Below are 19938 nucleotides of genomic sequence, written 5' to 3' on the forward strand. Positions count from 1 at the left end.
CAATCAGAGTTGCAAAAAAAGAAAAGAATTTTTAAAAATGAGGATAATTTAGAGACCTCTGGAACTATGTCAAGCATACTAACATTTGCATTATAGAGATACAGAAAAGAGAAGAGAGAGAGAAAGGGACAGAAATCTATTTGAAGAAATAATGGCTGAAAACTTTCCTAACCTGATGAAGGAAACAGATATCCAAGTCCAGGAAGCACAGAGTCCCAAACAAAAAGAACCTGAAGAGACCTACAACAATACACTTTAGAATTAAAATGTCAAACGTTAAAAATAAAGAGAGAATCTTAAAAGCAGCAAGAGAAAAACAGCTAGTTACAAATAAGGGAACATGACTATCAGCAGATTTTTCTGGCAGAAACTTTACAGAAAGGATAGGCATGATATGTGTTCCCAGAAATGTTTTGAATTTTAAAAACCTTCAATATTAACCTTTTAATCATTTTAAAGCAGAGATTCCAAGTGGCAAATTTCTTTGTTATGCCTTTTACTTTTTAGTATATTGAGGTGTATATGATTTTTATGTAATTTTTAAACTAAATACAAATGGCTATCATCCATCGGGAAAAAAAAAAAAAAAAAAAACTCCTGTCTTTCAGGAAGTAATACATTTTGTAAATAGTTTTTAGTTTTTGATAGGTAAGGAACATTACACAGCAAGTGTAAATAGGTAAATAATAGTTCATGAATTGCACTTTTTTCAAGCACTCTATATAATTAAATTTAAAGTGAACTTATTTCTTGATTTCTTACACATTATTATTAGTTGTAACAGATTTCTCATGGTTTTCTTCTTAAATTGTATTTTTGTTGCTTTTGTTTAGGCAGAATTATTAAAAATTCACAGCAAGATATTCATTGTTTCAAACCCTCTGCATGTTTAAAAACAAAAATCTTTTAAAATTTTCAAGCTCTAAAATAAAATTTTTGTGTGTCATTATTTATAGAGAGTAGATCTGAGGTGAGGTGTATCCAATGTAACATCAACTGAAATTTGTTTTTTACACTGATGTGGATTTTGAAGATAGTTATACAAAATATTCCTAATTTGAATTTAACTAGAAATGCCAGTTTTAGGTGGTAAAGAGATCTTGTATTGTATTTCATTTTCAAAGTACACCATGTGCAACTAAAATTGTGTATATGCAAAATACATTTTTACAACAAGTAACACTATCACCCACAGTTACCAGTCTCTTTCTAGCATTTAGGTTAAGGAAATTATGTTAGGTGAGCAAGACACTGTTACTCTGCTCCAAGAAAATGTCTCAACAACCAGGTTGAAATGAGAATAATCTGAAAAGAAAATATAATAACTTTGTAATGGATATCTTACTTTTATTGTGGCAGAAACCGTCTAGCTAGTCACTGAACCCACGTCCCTTTTCCTAAGGGAACTAGTTGTATTTTCCTTGCTGTTAAGTGTAAGCACATGAGTAAGTTCTAGCCAATGAAAAGCAGGTAGAAGGGATGTGCTACACTTTGAGTCGCCTAAAAAACCTCTTGGGTAAGCCTTTACTCTATCTTTTCTCTTATTTTCCAAGTAGATGTAGATATCCAGGCTGTAAAGGAAACCACAGGTAGAATATGTCAGAACTTCCTCACATCTTTGTCCCTGCTGGTTGATCCTTCTGTGAAGCAAAAAATAAACTTTTATTGTGCTAAGTATGGACACAGGTAGGACTGCACAAAGGACTGTTTCAGGGAGTTCTCTCCAGATTGCATGGAAACTGTAGATACAGGAACTGAGGATTCCACCCCATTAAGAATAGTTGCCCTGAACTCTATTTCCCATAGAATCAAAGGGAAGGTTGATGCAAAATTCTGGCTTCTTCTCAGAAACAGGTTTACAGTCTCTGTAAACAGCTGGAGCCAATAAAACAATTTGTTCTTTATTGGCAGGGCCATTCCCATCCTCACCTCATATAAATGGGAGCACCGGGGATGAGATTTCCTTACCAGGAACAAAGCCTCGGAGTGCATTTAGTTCATCTGAGCCTTGGCCCCCACATGTCTTCCTTACAGGATGACCAGAGAAAGGAAGATACATTCGTGTACTGATCCTTCTCCCTATGAGTACTGGCTTGCAAGAAACGATGCTATTGGGTTAAGACAAAGTCATTTCCTGACACTGTGTCCCTATGGTTTCATTTTTTATCTTTATGATAGTATTATCTTTGGCAATAATGAGAAGAAATATTTTTTTCTCTTAGTCATTCAGCAGAGTGGCTTAGAGTAGACATCTTATTGTTTATGCTAATTATGCTTTTCTTTTTGTTATCCATTTCTTATATTTATAAATAGTTTGCATACAAGCATTGCATTTACATTTTAAAATTCTTATTCTGATTTTAGAAAGAAAAGCATTTTTTACTTGAATATATCAAATGTTCTAAAGATAAAAGATGTATCAAATGCTCCAAATTGCATATGAAGCAAATACATATAACATTTATCATTATATATATCATTATATATAAGGGGTAAAAATAAGTCTCAGACTAAATAAGAAGGAAAACTCTTTAAATAAATTATGTGAATTAAAGTTATTTTGGTATACATTGCCAAAAATAACCACAGAACTAAAAACAGTTATTCATTTATTTTAATCTCTTATAATATTTTTAAAGAATCATATATCTAGTTTCAATGCACTAACAATTTAAAGGAATTGTTTTCTGAATCATGGGGCTACAGCTAGTATCTTAGCATGGGTAGAAAAGCTAAATAGTATTTCACTTTCCCAAATTAGTTTGAACTGTTTCTCAAACTAGAATTTCTGTTTCTTATTAAATATAATGCAGATATTTCAATAATTCCTTAAAGCCTGGGATGCAGGGGTGGAGGAGCCATGAGGCTCAGGTAACCTTACACATACTCCCAACCTCCTGGTATGGCTTTCACCCTGTTCCTAAGGGGCTGCTTCTCCCCTGTGTTGCCCTGTATCCAATTTTCAACTATTTCTTTCACGAAATCCAGAGGAGATTTTTCCTTTTTCAAAATTCTGATTTAGCCTCCGTATGGGTATGTTTCTCTTTTTCTATAAGGACAAAGGTAAGGTTGCATACTGAACATGAAAGGTCATAGCGAATCTGAAGGCTTGAGAACTCAGAGGAAAAATGTAACTTTATTTCTGTAGTTTGTGTCCAATGAGAACATGAGTAAAATTTAAAGTCCTTCAGAGAGTTTAGTTTTCATGTAAGAAATATACACTCATTTTAAAATAGCTCATTTAATTTTAAGCACTTGGAAAAAGTAATTTTTATCAGAGGAAAAAAAAAGACAGCTAAGCCAGAAAATAAGATATATATTTATAAATTTCTTATGTCAGAGAGCATGGTTTTAAAAATGTTAAGCTCAAAGCACATGTTTAACAAAAGCCATTGCAAAATTTTGCTCTTATTATCTTATGTAGCCTCAACCTGAATGACTCAGAATAAACAATTTTGTGGGCTCTTTCTTCATCATAGGTGACCTTTATTTCCATGCTTGCTCAGCATTGGGAAATATCTGTACAATCCATTTTAAAACGAATCAATATTTCCAGACCGGCCATTTGTAAAAGTGGAAGAAATTTCACAAACTCATCGAAGGGAGAAATCTAGGGAAGGCCTGGGCTCTTCCCTAGAGGCCTTGGGAGAGTCTGTGTCCAGGCTCCTTCAGGTTGAAGACAGAACTCGAATCTTTGCATCTCTAGTGCTGAGGTCCCATCTCCTTGCTGACTGCCATCCTCTCTCAGCTATCTGAGGCCACCTGCTCTTCTCGTCACATAGCCCTCTCCATCTTCAAACCAGCAATGGTACAAGTGTGTCTGACACTTCTCAATTCTGACTTCTCTACATCTTTTTTGCCTCCAGTTGGAGAAAATTCTCTGTTTTTAAGGGCTCGTGTGAAAGGTTGCACCATCTTTGATAAGTCAGGAAACCTCTCAGTTTTAAGGTAAATAACTCTAATTACAAGTTCCTTTTACCTTTTAACATATCATGTTCACACAGTGTAGGGATTGCATAGAGATATTTGAGGGACCATCCTGCCTACTACAGAATGCTATAATTCATTTTCAGAACCATTTTATGAATTGTTTTTATAACCTAAGTGAAATCTTTAGTAATGATATTGTCTTGTAATTTTATAATCAAAAAGTCTATATAGTGTTTCAAATTCCCCAATGAAGGCTTAAAAATAACATATATACCATACTAATTATAATATGGTGTAATCTATTACAGAGTCAAATTTATATATGTTTATATATATATGATTTTTATGTTTGCTAAGGATTTATATTTATTCTCTAATATTACTTTTCTTTTCATAGAGAATATTTTAGACTGTATGAAGTACATGATCACTCATGAAGAGCAAACCCTCTATCAGATGTTTACAGGTTGCCTTTCCTGGACAAGTTTACCTTTGAATGCTCCTCACTCATTCTCCTGTCTTAGGGAAATACCCCATGAAGCTGTCCAACTTCAAATGTGTATCTCATGAGGAAAAAAAAATACATTAGAAATATTTAACGACAAGCAAGCAACATTCTTAGTGAACTTAACAGCAATGTTAAGAAATCTCAGGACTCCATCTTGCCTCTACCTTCTCCTGCTCCATTAAGATAGTAACTTTAATTTTTCTTTGCCAAGATTAGCTGTTAGAAACACATCTTTCATCACAACCCAATATAGGCAAACACAAACACTCTCGTGAGTACCCACATTGTATATAAATGTAACTGAAACCCAAATTTCAAAATGTAATTATATTCCTACTTTTAATATGTGATGTACAGTCATATTTTTTCCTTCATTCTATTTTATGTCACTAAAAATTCTATTAGAACTGACTAAACTGATTTCATAACCTACTAACAAATAGGTAACAACCTATAGAAAAAAAAAACAATCTTCTTGAAGAGACTCCAGGTTAAGATATATTTCCCTGTACTGCTCTATTCTGAAATGAGGATTTCTCATAGTTCTCACAGGTATGGAATATGAAAATACACCTTACCTCTCAGAATTGGTGGCCTCTAGTCTCTCCTGTTCTTAGTTAATCTTCCAAAGATCATTTCTCTTTCCTAGTGTAGTAACACAAGCAGAGTTCCCTGTTCTCTTTTTGCTAATCAATCACACACCAAAGGTTCTCAATTCCCTAAAGACCTTACTTTCAAAGAAGGAGCTCTTTATTCCAGGTATCAATATATGGTAATGTAATGAGCTGTTTTATCACTGCAGACCATGAATTGCCGTATTCTTTACTCTTGGTACAGTGAATTTGCACTCTCAGCAGCCCCAAGTATGCTGATAACCTATTTCAAATTAACTTCGTTTCCCTCCGAACCTCTTGCCTGAAATTCTCTCTAGGGGCCCAATGTTTATATGAGCCAGACACCTAGCCTCTTTAACTTACTTAGGAAAATGAAGTTACCAAAACGCAAAGTGGATGACTCAGAATCAAAAGGGAGATTTAACAACCTGGCTTAGAAAATGGGAAAGAACCAAGGGAAGCGGATTCACCCACACTCAAATCAATGCCATGCTAAAGAAGACGGTGACAGATGCAGCTGCCTCATCGCTGGCACCACTGCCGCTAGGTGGAGCCACAGTGCTGGTCCTCAAGGAACCCTTCATTGACAGGCTTCCTTGAATCCCTCCAGAGTCAATGACATCCCACGTACAAAGGAGTTCAGACGCTGTGTAATAACAGACTGTGTGATGTTCATTTCATCTTAAACAGTTGATATTATCTCTGTACATGGATGTGTAATCCTTTGCATATTCTTTATTATAATTTTCTCTTCCTCCCTCTCACTCTTTTGAGACTCATTGTTTTCATGCTAGTTGCGACTTTTCTTCAAAATGAAAATAAGTACAAATAAACTGAAATAAACTGGGAATGGGGCAGAGAAGTGAGCTGGCGGAGCAGGATGCTTCACTTCAGGCACATGTTCAACAATTCTGCTATAAACTCACCCTCCATATACTTAGGATTCCACATTTTCTGGTGACACCTCAGACTTCATATGTTTATGTGATTTGGCAAGTTAGCATTTAAATATTTCCCTTCTCTCCTAAATGTGATCATCAAGGATAAAAGGCAAATGCCTCTTACTGTCTTTTCTTCCATTTTGTCACAGCCAGCGTGCAGACTGTTTCTTGTCATTCCCACCTTTTCTGCATTTTTTGTTACTTACCCTGGAAAAGTGTGTTGAATAGTATTTGCCAGAATATCCTGCCAGCTGGTTTCCAGTTAGGATGCTGTCAAGGAGAGATTTCACACGAGCTTTGGAAGGAAGGAAGGAAAAAGCCATTTGTTCTCCTCTGGCAGTGGCAGACAGCTGTGCAGGCTGACGGCAGACAGCAGACGCGAGGTTTGCAGTAGCTTCAGGCATTCATTGGTGAATCACCCGCTGTGGTGCTCCAGTCAACCTGTATCACTTGCAGCATTTTTCTTTGATTGATGCATGCAAGAAACTGAACATCATTAACAATGTCACCCTCAAATATGATCAATAATATGAATAATAAACTGTTAAACATCCATTATTCAACTTGACAATAGACTAGTTTCTTCTCAAATGTTTAACATAGTTGACTTAGACTTTGACAAATTATTAAATAAAATAATTTAATTCTATTAATGTATATTCTTAATCTAAACAGTAAACATTATCCCATGTGTAATATAAGATCAAGTATTTTTAAAGAATGTATAGCATTCTGACACATTCTTTAGTATCAACTTATAATTTTCAATTTGGTAATCTTTCAGTGGGTAAAATACAGAATGTTAGAGTTCCAGTGTTTGTTGGAATTCAAATAATGTTAATGTGAACTAAGATCACCAGCAATTTAAAATCAATGCAGAACAATAACCTCCCAAATTTATTATTTGGAAAATATATTTTTCAATATGTTTAGTTAATATTTATGAAAATACATTTGTGATTGTCAGCTTATAAATGCTATGATGAAGGAAAATTTATAATTTATCTCAAGTCTATAAATATTTAGTTAAAAATGGTGAGCGAGCAACCAGTGTGATTAATGTTAGGTTTAGATAAGACAATCTCTTTTTAAACAAAAATTAGAACATAGTCATATTACCAGCTAGAGTGGACTTTAATTCAGAATCTCTGCAAGAGGTGATTTAAAGAAAAATAGCCTCAAGCTTTGCTGCTGTTGCATGCTGCTGTCATGTTAAAGAGAGACTTTATCAAATTTTTCTCTTCTCTCTCTGTATGTTTCTCTAAATTTTATTTTATATTAGAGTGTAGTTGATTTACCATGTTGTGTTAGTTTCAGGTGTACAGCAAACTGATTCATTTATACATATACATATACCCACTCTTTTTCAGATTCCTTTCCCATATAGGTTATTACAGAATATTGAGTAGAGTTCCCTGTGCTATACAGTAGGTCCTTGTTGACTATTTTTTTAATTTAACATCTTTATTGGAGTATAATTGCTTTAAAATGTTGTGTCAGTTTCTGCTGTATAACAAAGTGAATCAGCTGTATGTATACATATATCCCCATATCCCCTCCCTCTTGCATCTCCCTCCCACCCTCCCTATCCCACACCTCTAGGTGGTCACAAAGCACTGAGCTGATCTCCCTGTGTTATGCAGCTGCTTCCCACTAGCTATCTATTTTACATTTGGGAGTGTATATATGTCAATGCTACTCTCTCACTTCATCCCAGTTTACCCTTCCCCTCCCTGTGTCCTCAAGTCCATCCTCTATGTCTGTGTCTTTATTCCTGTCCTGCCCCTAGGTTCATCGGAACCTTTTTTTTTTTTTTTAGATTCCATATATGTGTTTTGACTATCTATTTTATATATAGAAGTGTGTATTTGTTAATCCCAAACTCCTAATTTACCCCTCCTCCCACCTTTCCCCTTTGGCAACCATAAGTTTGTTTTCGAAGTTTGTGATTCTGTTTCTGTTTTGTAAATAAGTTCATTTATATCATTTTTTTAGATTCCACGTAAAGTGATATAATATGGCATTTATCTTTCTCTGATTTACTTAGTATGATAATCTCTAGTTCCATCCATGTTGCTGCAAATGGCATTATTTCATTCATTTTTATGGCTGAGTAATATTCCATTGTATATATGTACCACATCTTTTTAATCAATTCCTCTGTCGGTGGACATTTAGGTTGCTTCCATGTCTTGGCTATTGTAAACAGCACTGCAATGAACATTGGGGTACACGTATCTTTTTGAACCATGGTTTTCTCTGGATATATGCCCAGGAGTGGGATTGCTAGATCATATGGTAGCTCATTTTTTTAGTTTTTTAAGGAACCTCCATAATGAATGTACCAATTTACATTCCTACCAACAGTGTAGGAGGGTTCCCTTTTCTCCACACCCTCTCCAGCATTTATTATTTGTAGACTTTTTGACAATGGCCATTCCACCCGGTGTGAGGTGATACCTCATTGTAGTTTTGCTTTGCATTTCTCTAATAATTAGTGATGTTGAGCATCTTTTCATGTGCTTTTTGGCCATCTGTACGTCTCCTTTGGAGAAGTGTCTATTTAGATCTTCTGCCCTAAACATATCCTTTAGATTTAACCTTGTAAATGAATGTGTCTATTTCCATACATGAAACTTAATTCTCGTATTATATATACAAAGTTCCTCTTATTTCTTCAGTCATTTTTTTACCCACCTGTGGCCCAATGCCATACAACACTGCAGGTGCTCTGTCCAAAAGCACAGTTTTGATCAGATTTCATGACTTCATCTGACTGATTGAATAATACATTCCTTTCTGTTTTTTTGGTTTTTTTTTTAAATTCAAGGCCCTTTACAACTGTGAGACAACATATATTTTCAGCCTTTTCTGCTTTTCTCCTCCTGTGTGCTCTGTCTCCTATTGTCCTGTCAAACGGAACTAATATTTACATCTCCCCCAAACCATGCACTGGGCTTTGTTTGCTTGTTTTGCCTCCATGCATTTAACTCCTACCTCTTCTGGGATTGTTGATCCATTCATCTGAAGCAATCAAAATCAGTCCTGACATTTTTTCAATACTTCTCTCAAATATCACTTCCTTCTCAAAGTGTCCCCTAAATTATTCTCTTTCTCCTTGAAGTCTGTAGGACAAGTATGTGAATCTTTCCTCTGTCAATTCATTTACTTTAACTTTTTTAGGGTGATTTCATTTCATTTCATATTATAGATGTTCATTAATATTATATTGAGAGATTTTGTGACCTACAAAAGATAGCAGATGCCTTGTATAAAATAGTATTTAAATGTTTGTAAAATTTAACACACTTAAGAGAATTATCTTTTTAGTTGTGGATCATGGTAATTCTTCTTGTTTTAAATTTAGTAATGAAAACAAATAAATGTATCTCTAGGTACATGCACATGGAAATAAAAATAATTGGTCTCCAAAGCACAGACACAATTGTCTCACATTTATGGTACAATTATATCTTGAGGTTCCATAAGCCAGAGAATACCTACAGAACAAAACAGAGATAGATATTAAAATCAAACCATAGTTATAAGCTTTTTCACCCCTGGCTTGTTCCTATTTATTTATTTTTTTCTATTTAAATGAATATAACTGAGATGGTTCAAATCACTTACTTGTGGAAATTACATCTGTCATGCCTTTCTCTCCTTGCTCCTTGCATGTAGTCAGGTATCACACTTATTTTTGTTACTTCTGTAATGAATTGTGGAAACTTCATTTTGGAGCTTCTGCTTAAATGCGCACTATGCCTTTGGCTGAATCCAAAAATAGGACCCCTACATGAAAAAATAGCAAAAAGGCTGCTTTGGGGTGAAAAAATAGAAAATGACATCTTTTCTTCCAATAAATGCTTTCTGACAGCAGTGCTCGTCGCTTGGTGAGTGGAGGATCAGCTGCATTCCAGCCCTTACTTGCCTTCATCCAGGTACCTTGAGCAGTTTGTAACCTGAACAACCATACATGGCAGTTGTGTTTAACGGAGGCCCACCTTCCCATCCCTGTTGTTATCCTTCAAGCTTACTGCTGTAATAGAGTTGTCATTGCTGTTGGAGTAGCTTTCTCTCAACCTCTGAATTATCACTCTAATGCACAGCTTGTTTTCTTCCTTTCAATACAAGACGTTATGGTTATGGTGCTCAGGTATCTTTGACAGGGCCAAATTAGTTTTACTTCATCATTCCTTTTGTTTTATTCTCCATCTGCTTCCCTTTTTTCTGCACTTTACTGCCTTCCCTTTCTTTATTCCATCCTTTATTTATTTTAGCACATGCTCTAGTCTCAAAATTATTTTTAGTTTTCAAACATGTACATTGAAAATCTTTTTTAAAGCCAAGTCCATTCATCACATTTCTACATGTTATTAGCAGCTCTGAGACAGTCTAAGGGCCTGTGACTTGTTTGTGTGACTTACAAATTCTCTCCGTTGAGAGCTCAGTGAGGCATGTATGATGGATTTCTTACTGATTTTCAAGTAGAGAGGACTTGTTTTTCTTTCCCCAAATTAAATCCCTAGATCTCTGCTGTCTAATACAGTAGCTACTAGCAGCATACCATATTTAAATTAATTTAAATAGCATTAAATTGAATTAAATTTAAATTATGCAGTCACACTGCTCTTGTTTCAAGTGCTCAGGACAGTACAGATCCAGAAAATTTCCATCTTTGCAAAGAGTTCTATTGGACAGCTCTGCCGTAGCAGATAATTTACAAAGCCTACATATGTTTTCAACTACATTTCTCCACCCAATGATCATGCAATGCTGTTTTTAGAGCTAACCTTTTTAGTGCTGCATCATATATGATTCATGAGCTGCTGATGAAACCAGTCATTAAATAACGATTTATTGTTTTCTGTAGAAGTGAGTTCACTCTTTTTTACCACCACCCAGGAGAAAGATTATGCAAATTTCAGTGATCTGATACCAATATAACTTTCAATAAGGGCAAATAACCTCTTTATAATTCAGCAATTATAAAAGCTATGAGTTAATTTCTGTCTAGAGGGAAAGGGAGGAAGACAGCAGTTGGATCAGATAGCTTTAAAAAGCTTTGTTAGAGGAATTCCCTGGTGGTCCAGTGGTTAGGACTCAGTGTTCTCACTGCTGGGGCCCTGGGTTTGATCCCTGGTCAGGGAACTAAATTCTGCAAGCCCTGTAGTGCAGCCAAAGAAAAAATAAATAAATAAATAAAACTTCCTTTGAATCTGGTCAATGAAAATTGTTATTTTCTTACTTCTGTGTAGATGTGCTAGATTCTCTCAAATGTATATGATAGAATATACTATGTACCAGCACAGCAGATGCAGCCTATGACAAATTATTTTGATTATATGTTAAGTAAGACTTGATCAATTTAGAGCTAACATGTATAACAGGTAATCATTCACAGAAAATTTTAACATAAATTATTTCATTGTATTCTCACAAAAATGTATTGTAATTTTATCTTTGTTTGCATATGGAAACTGAAGTTCAGATTGTAATATGAAGGCAACCAAACATAGGACTTCTTTGCAAGTCCAAACTGCTTTCTACTATTTTAATAATATTATCCATTTCTTTGTATAGGTTTATTATTTTATTGACTTAAATTATTCTTGGTCGTAACAAAAGAACATACAGTATATTGAAATATGTTTTTGTATAGCACAACAATGTTTGCAAAATAAGAAGAAAATTTTGTTCAGTACTTGATTGCCAATGAAGCCAAGACAGTCAAATAATCTTATATCATAGAATTTTTCATAAATTGATGCATAAATCATTCATTCATTCATTCATTAAGCAACTGAAAAATTATTGTTTTCTATGTACTAATCTAGGGTTTGGACATAAAAAATGTTATTGGTTTACTACCATTGACCCCCAACAAGGTATTCCTCAGGTATTATCTGCATTTACTAGGCAGATACAAACAATAGAGTAGTATGGTTCTGCCATGCTATGGACAGAAGAAATTTATGCTGAGTAGGAAGTAGTGTGGTGAACATGTAAAAAGATTTCCTTGAAGGATCAACAAAGGATCTCACACATAAGCATTGAATTTTAGGGAGATAGTGCAGTATATACTACAGCTAAATCAAGAATCTTTGAAATGTTCATAACTGTATTTATTTAATAAACAGTAAAGGTGCTAATTAAATTATTTAAAATTGGTAGCTTAAAAATAAAACATTTTGATAGAAGGTGATAGGAAATTACACTAGAGAGGCATATCACCTCATAAAAAATTTCTGCATGGAAGCTAAGGAAAACCTTCAGTTAGCACAAAACCATTGGAGAATTTCCTATAGGAGACTGATTTTATAATATTGATGTTTTAAATATGTTATTCTAGGACTGTATTTAGAAAGATTTTGGAAAAGTATGTTGGACTAGAATTGTTGGGATTCAATGATGCTCTTTTTATTTTTTAAAATTATGTTCCCCTATATGTCCCATTTTGTATCTTTTATATTACTCTTTCTTCAAGTTCGCTGTTTTTTACTCCTGCAATGTGTAATTTGCCTATTAGGCAAATTATCCATATCCAGATTATCCAAATTATCATATCTAGTGTATTTTTCCTCTTAGATGCTATAGCATTTATATCTAAAAGTTTAAATAGACTCTTTCTTTATTCTCCATGTCTCTACTTAACTTTTTGAGCATATGGAATGATAATAAAAACTGTTTTAATATTTTTACCTGCTACTTCTAACATCCATCCCAATTCCGTGTTGGTTTTTATAGAATAATTATTCTCTTTATTATGGGCAATATTATTCTGACTCTTTGCATGCTAGAAAAATTTTGGTTGGATGGTAAACATTGTGAAGTTTACCTTGTTGGGTGTTGGATATTTTTGTTTTTCTATAAAATATCCTTTTGCTTTGTTTTTCAGTGAAGTTAGGTACTTGAGAGCAGTTTGATCCTTCAGGTCTTGCTTTTTCTCTTTTCCTTTTTTTTTCCTTAACGTAGATTTGGGACGATGCTCAGTCTAGAGCTAACTATTCCCAACTACTGAGGTAAGACCTTCCTAAGGACTCTGCCCGATGTCCCACGGATTACAATGTTTTCTAGCCTGGCTTGCGGGTGGGAGTGTGGGAGTACGGGCACTTGTTACCTTAAATTATTTGGAGTGGTGCTTCCCCAGGCCTCAAGTAGTCTCCTCCCATACAAGATAAATACTCTCCTGAATACTCTAGAGGGACCTGCAGATCTCTCTCTGTACAGCTCTCATTTCTCTGATACTTTGCCCTGCAAACTCCAGCTGTCTTGGTTTCCTTGGACTTTCAGCTCTAGCTCCTCAACTCAAGGAGTTCTCAGGGTTCAACATCAATTCCTCTTCCCAGTAGGAGAGCCTGGAAACTCCCTCAAGACAGTAAAGGTAATTTTAGGGTATACCTCTTTTGTCTCCTGTCTCTCAAGGACCACTGTCCTTCATTGCCTGATATACAGTGTCTTGAAGACAGTTGATTATATATATGTATGTGTGTGTATATATATATATATATATATATATATATATTTAATTTTATTGTGTTTTTTTTCAGGCAGAGGGGAGGGCAGGTAAATTCATCCCTTGTAACTCCCTCTTTACCAAAAGCAGAGTCTTCCATACTCCGTATCTTCTTAAATACTTTTCTATTTCCCATAGCATTTATTGTTTTGGAAGCCTCCGAGAGAGATTTTGACCATAATTTCCACCTCTCTAGTTTTAGTTTTTACATTCGTTTCTAGAACTTCTATTTATTTTATTTTTGTGCTTTCCAATTCTCTGGGAAAGTTTGCAAACTCACCTTTTAGTTGCTCAAATATATTATACATATATAATTTAAAAGTCTGTGTGTGATAACTCCACTACATGAAGAGACAATTTATAGCATCTCTTTGAATTCTGGTCATGGTGTCTACTCTTGTTGAGTGCCTGCTGAGATTGATTAAATGATGTACAGTGAATATGAACATTTGTAAACATTATTTGTGGCCCCGAATGATGTACTATTAGGTTTGCTTCTTGCGGACACTTGGTGTATTAGCAGCCTCAGACCACTTAATAAAGTTCAGGGATCCAAATATTTTAAAGTTGGGACTCATCCCCTGCCAGGGCCAATTTATTTCAAGTTTATATTTATATCTAGAAGTGGAAGAACACCTTTTAGGGTATCAGTGAAAAGCCTGGAACATTGACTAGGAAACCCCTATTTGGAAGTCCTAAACTAAAATTTCAGTTCCTTTAGCCCAGTAGTTCTTTATTAGGCACTTTTTTTTTCTTTGGTCAGAGGAGATATTTGGTATTACCTGGGGACAAATTGGTTATCATATCTTGGAAGAGGAAGGTTGTTGCTACTGGCATCTAGAGCGTAGAGATCAGAGATGCTATTATACATTCTACAATGCACAGGACAGCTCCCACAACAGAGTTATCCAGTATAAAATTTTAATAGTGAAAAATCCTTCCTAGTCCTAGGAGGCTGTGAAAAGTTCAGTTCAGCTTCAAAGCTTCTCAGTTGCTTCTTTTTGAAACAGCAGAAGAGTACAGGGAAAAGCAACCCTGAATGCCATACTCACAGCTCTGGTTTTCCTTATTATTTTGATTCCTGTCCATAATTCTTGTCTGCCTTGTTAAGCCTCCAAAGTCTTTGACCTGATGATTTTTTTTCTTTGTCTTTTTCTAGATTCTCAAATTATTCTCAGCAGGAGAACACCACTAGACAATAATATTTTTCCTACGTATTAAAACACACCATTTTCTATATTCGTATTCAACCATGCTTTAAAATTTTGAAAAACTTTAATAATTTTTGCTTTTGAAATAATTTGACACTAGATATACACTAGATGTCAAATTATTTCAAACTAAACCAAAATTGTATAAAAAATATATTAATCTAAAACATCATATTTTTTGTTTTAGCACCTTTTTTTCATTTTTAATTTTTCATTGTTACCTTAACATTTGGAGCAAAATTATCCTGTTTCCAATATAAAACATTTTTCCCCATGGTTAAAAAAATGGTATAAAACCCTTAAAATTTCACAGAAATCTGTTACTTAATGCGAATATATTAAGTACCACATTTTAAATTTATTACAAAAATGCTCTAAGAGAAAAAAATATCTGCTAGTGGCATACACTAGTCACTCATGTATGAAGTGACTTTATTGCTGTGTTTTACAAGACATAAATAACTTTCATCTAGCTAGCTCAGAGCTGCATGTATTATAGCTGACATATAATTGACAGAAGTAATTCTCCTCTCTTTAAAGCACTAAATGCTACAAGCATCTTCCAATAAGCTCATGAATACAAAATATCTCAGGTCATTTAATGACACTATGCAATGTATATTTTAAAGTCTGACCAGTCCCATTTGATGAATTGACTATCAGAAGGTCAACTTTATGGAAAAGAGTACTTAAATGTTAGGTTATCTAAATTATGTTTATATAATTTAGAAGCACCTCATAATTTCTTACTTTAAACATAAAATTTTTTTCTTTTGTTATTATAGTCAATTTCCAAGGTTAGAGAAGACAATATTAATAGTTCCATTAATTTGCTTTACTTTTTCAAAGGTTCCAAGATATGAGGTGATTTTTACAAACATGATTATTTGTTTCAATATTTTAAACTTCTCCTTCTTGTTCCTATATTCTTCTTTTAAATTAATTTTTATTGGAGTATAGTTGCTTTCCTATATTCTTACATGTTTTTTCATCATATTGATATATCCACCACTGCTGAACATACAATAAATTTTACCACTGATCTGATAAAACCTTAGAAACTTACATAAGACCATCAATCAATAAATTCAGCAGAAACCTGGGAGACTGACCTTTCATGTAAGCACTATAATTTGGATCTCAGTATGTACATGTACTGGGTTGAATAGTTTCCCCTGAAAGTTTGTGTCATGTCCACCTGGAACCATATAAGGAGAGGGAAATTTGGACACAGAGGCACAGACACACAGGGGTAATGCCATGTGACAATGGAGGAAAGATGAACCTACAAGCCAAGAAATCACCAGAAGCTAGAAGAGTCAATGAGGTCTCCCCTAGATCCTTCAGAGAGAGAGCACAGCCCTGCTAACACCTTGATTTATAGCTTTTAGCCTCCAGCATTATGAGAGAACACATTTTTGTTGTTTTAAGCCACCTAGTCTGTAATTTATTAGTGAAGCTCTAGGAAACCAGTACATTCAGTATTATAAATCAATCAGAATGCTATATTATATTACTATTTCATCTTTTAATTGTATATTTAAACATATCATAGCCAATAGAAGTATCAAAAAATTTCTCATTCCAAAATATGAGCATTTTTGTACAAATACATACTACCCATTTCTACTGATATTTTCTGGGTTCTGAAATTCAATGTAACTTTATAATAACTTGATGTGGTTTTACCACAGAAAGGGCATTTTTAGTTTATGGCAGAATAAACTAGATTTTTTTTGTTAAGGAAATTATTTATTTACTTTTACAGTCAACTTCAGAATAACACACCATTTACCCAATAAAATGTGTATTTATAAGTCTTCAAAAAGGAAGAACAAAAAGCAGTAATCCCTTATTTTACCAGAGACTACATTTAAAACACACTGCAAACTAATCTATCCCAGTCTATGCTACACCAGTTATAATCTTTCAGTACACCACAATCCATTCAACTCAAATCAAAATTCCTGTAGACTTTTCTATAGGATTACATCCCTTTGGTGGCAAATTAAATTTATTACATCTGTTAGTTATTTATTTTAGCCACTTAATATGCTTTTCTAATTAAATATTTATAAATTTGAAATAAGTATAAATCTTTGATTATAAGTAAATGGTTTGGGACCTCATTGAAATATACATATAAACAAAATTTGACATTTTGAGCCAGCTGTTGAAGTCTTAGGCAAATGACATTTGATTCCAAAATGTGGATACTTATGATTTTTGTAGTATAAATTACTATTCTACTTGGATAAATGCCTTCATATTATATGACTAAACATAGTCATATAAAATCAGACTATAATCAATAATTTGATGAAATTATGTCTTATTTGTGTAAAACTTTTTTTTAAAATTCAGCAATCACCTTTAGATAACCATTGTAAGGAATAACTAAGTCTCCGCAGTCTATCTTCTGAATTAAGTATATTCTAGCTACCAACAGTCTTACGTCACCAGTCTTTCAAAGTATGCAATAAATTGTATAAATTTCAGGTTGCCTAACACAGAAGCCAAAAGAATCAATCACTCACATAACCTGACTAGCTCTAGATAATCACCTAAGATGGCTATGAAGACAGGTAAAGACAATAAGATTCATTTAATGTTTTATGAATTGGTAAACACTTGTAAGGTTAAAGAAATCAAGCAATTATTGAGTCATGGAGCTTCACAGTAAAACAACATTTGATTTATTTCATTGTTTCAACAAAATTGAAATAGTGAAAAATATTAATAAGTACTGTTAAAACTGCTTATATTTATATACTACTTTACAGATTATAAGAGCACATCAATTCACACATCACTGATTTTCCTAACAAGGTACCAAATAGCAAACTTTTTAAAGAGTTTTAAAATTTACTGTACCTCTTCCAAAAAAAATTTTACTGTACCTCTTCCAAACACAGGGGTCAAGTATTAAGTTCTCTCCATGGTAAGACATTGATCCTAACAGTCTGCATTTTTAAACCAGAACTTCTGAAAAGAATGTAAAATAAATTATAAATACACACACACACACACGCACACACACACAAATAATATCCAATCAGGAAATGAACTCATGGCTTCTGTTTAAACATGTGGTCTTATTTAAAAATTCAAGTTCCATTTTTTAAAAATATTTATGCTCAATTCTTTTCTTCATCATCATCATTTTCCCTAAAAGTTGACATTTAATAAGTGCCTATTTTGTTCTAAGCACTTTTATATTTTCTCTTTAGCAAGTATTATGATTTTCATTTTATGGGTGGGGTGCCTCAGAGGGATTATGTTATTTGTCCCAAGCCAAAGGAAGAGTAAAGAGAAGAGCTGAGATTCAGTAGAAGCCTAAGCCCTAAGCCCACATTCTTACCACCTGGCAGAATCATGTAGCTTGTACTGTGTAGATGATCAAAAGGGAGAGATTTTTGTCCTCTAAGTGCAAAGCTCAGAAATTAAAGGGACAAAAGGAAAGTTTCTTTCCCCTCTTTTTCAAACCTAGCTGTGCTTCAAAACATAAGTAGCTAGGTAAATGCATGTGGATGTAAATAAATATCAAGAGTAATTCATTGTCCTTTGGAGAATACAGTTTCTTTTTCACTTTGAATGTTAAAAATTATGACAATTTTTCCATAATTAGAAATACATCATAAACTTACATGAACAATATACATCAACATGATGTTAATCACAAAGAAAAAATAATAACTTTAGAAGGGGGGAACCTGTCAGATATCACATTAACCAAGGTGGAAGTAAAATATATTTTCATAATTACTGTTTTAATGTTTATTTGTTTATACAGTTTCTACCATCTGTGTAATTCTGGGTCAGTTTTGATTTTCTGCTCATTATATTTTCTATTTTCCTCCTTCTTTTCATCTCTGGTCATTTTGGGGGGTACCAGACATTGTGAATTTTACCTTGATCCTTACTAAATCTTTTTATATTACTATATTCTTGAGCTTCGTTCTGGGATATGCTTAAGCATTTTGGAAATAGTTTTACCTTTTGAATCTTGCTCTTAAACTTTGTTAGGCTGGCTTAGAACTATGTTTACTCTAGGATTAATTTTTCTCCCACTTTTGTGGCAAGATCCTGCTTAATACTGTAACCAATGCCCTCCTAATTATAAAGCTTTCTACTTTGGTTATTAAGAACATGTGTTATTCCACACCCTCTTTAAATGCCAGATACTTTTACCTCTAATCTTTTTGGAGATGTTCTTTTCCTGGTGCCAGGTAGTGTCTTTACTTCATTCTCTGATCAGTCATAAACTGAATATTCAAGGAGGCCCTTCTGAATGTATTTGAACTTCTTTCCCTGGGTAGCTGTCTTTTCTGCAGTACTCTGTCCTGCAAATTCTACCCACCCTGGCTTCCCAAGACCTCTAGCTCTTATCTCCTTAATTCAGAGAGCTTCCAGGCTCTGTCTGGATTTCTCCTTCCTGTACTATGGCCTGGAAAGTGGGCTACTTCCTTGTTTCCTATTCCTCGACTTTCATTTCATGATACCCAGTGCCTTGAGTGTTGTTGTTTCAAATATTTTGTCTGATTTCTGCTTGTTTTTGTCTTCAGGCAGCAGTGTATCATTATTCCATCTTCACTAGAGTGGAAGACACCATGATTGATTTGCAATATGTATTTAAAATGTGTACATCCCTTATATTATCTCACTTATTTTTATATTTATGGGATTGACCACTCAGTAAGACAAAATAGTTTTGCTTTACTTATATTGCTACAAGAAATGTGTAGTTTTCTTTAATACTTAAGACAATTTTATACGTTGTGCACATAGTATCACTTCATCCATAATATCTATTAATATATGGATAGGTAGGTTGGAGAATATCTGCAGTTTGCACTTCCTATTTGGAAACTGTTTTTAGGCTTCAATTTGGGATTTTATTTTCCTTTAATTTAACTTGATTTCTTCTGTAACCCAGCTGGAAAGTTTTAACATATATTCAAGACCTAAGTAATACTCCTTTGAAATCATTCTTATATATCTCTCCAAGTTTTGATCTATCCTAAGAATTTGGCAACTTCCACTGAATCTGATGCAAAAAAAAAAATTAACTCAGTTAACAATCAAATTTAGGTATCATCAATCCATGTTTCAGTACCTTACAGGAAGACAATAACCTTACAACACAATACTCTGCCTGTAAACTGACAAGTTGATTTTGTGAGTTATGTAATCTCCATCCCAATATCAGAGATGTTGA

The sequence above is a fragment of the Balaenoptera ricei genome, chromosome 5, assembly GCF_028023285.1.
Source record: "Balaenoptera ricei isolate mBalRic1 chromosome 5, mBalRic1.hap2, whole genome shotgun sequence".
In the NCBI taxonomy this organism is placed as follows: domain Eukaryota; kingdom Metazoa; phylum Chordata; class Mammalia; order Artiodactyla; family Balaenopteridae; genus Balaenoptera; species Balaenoptera ricei.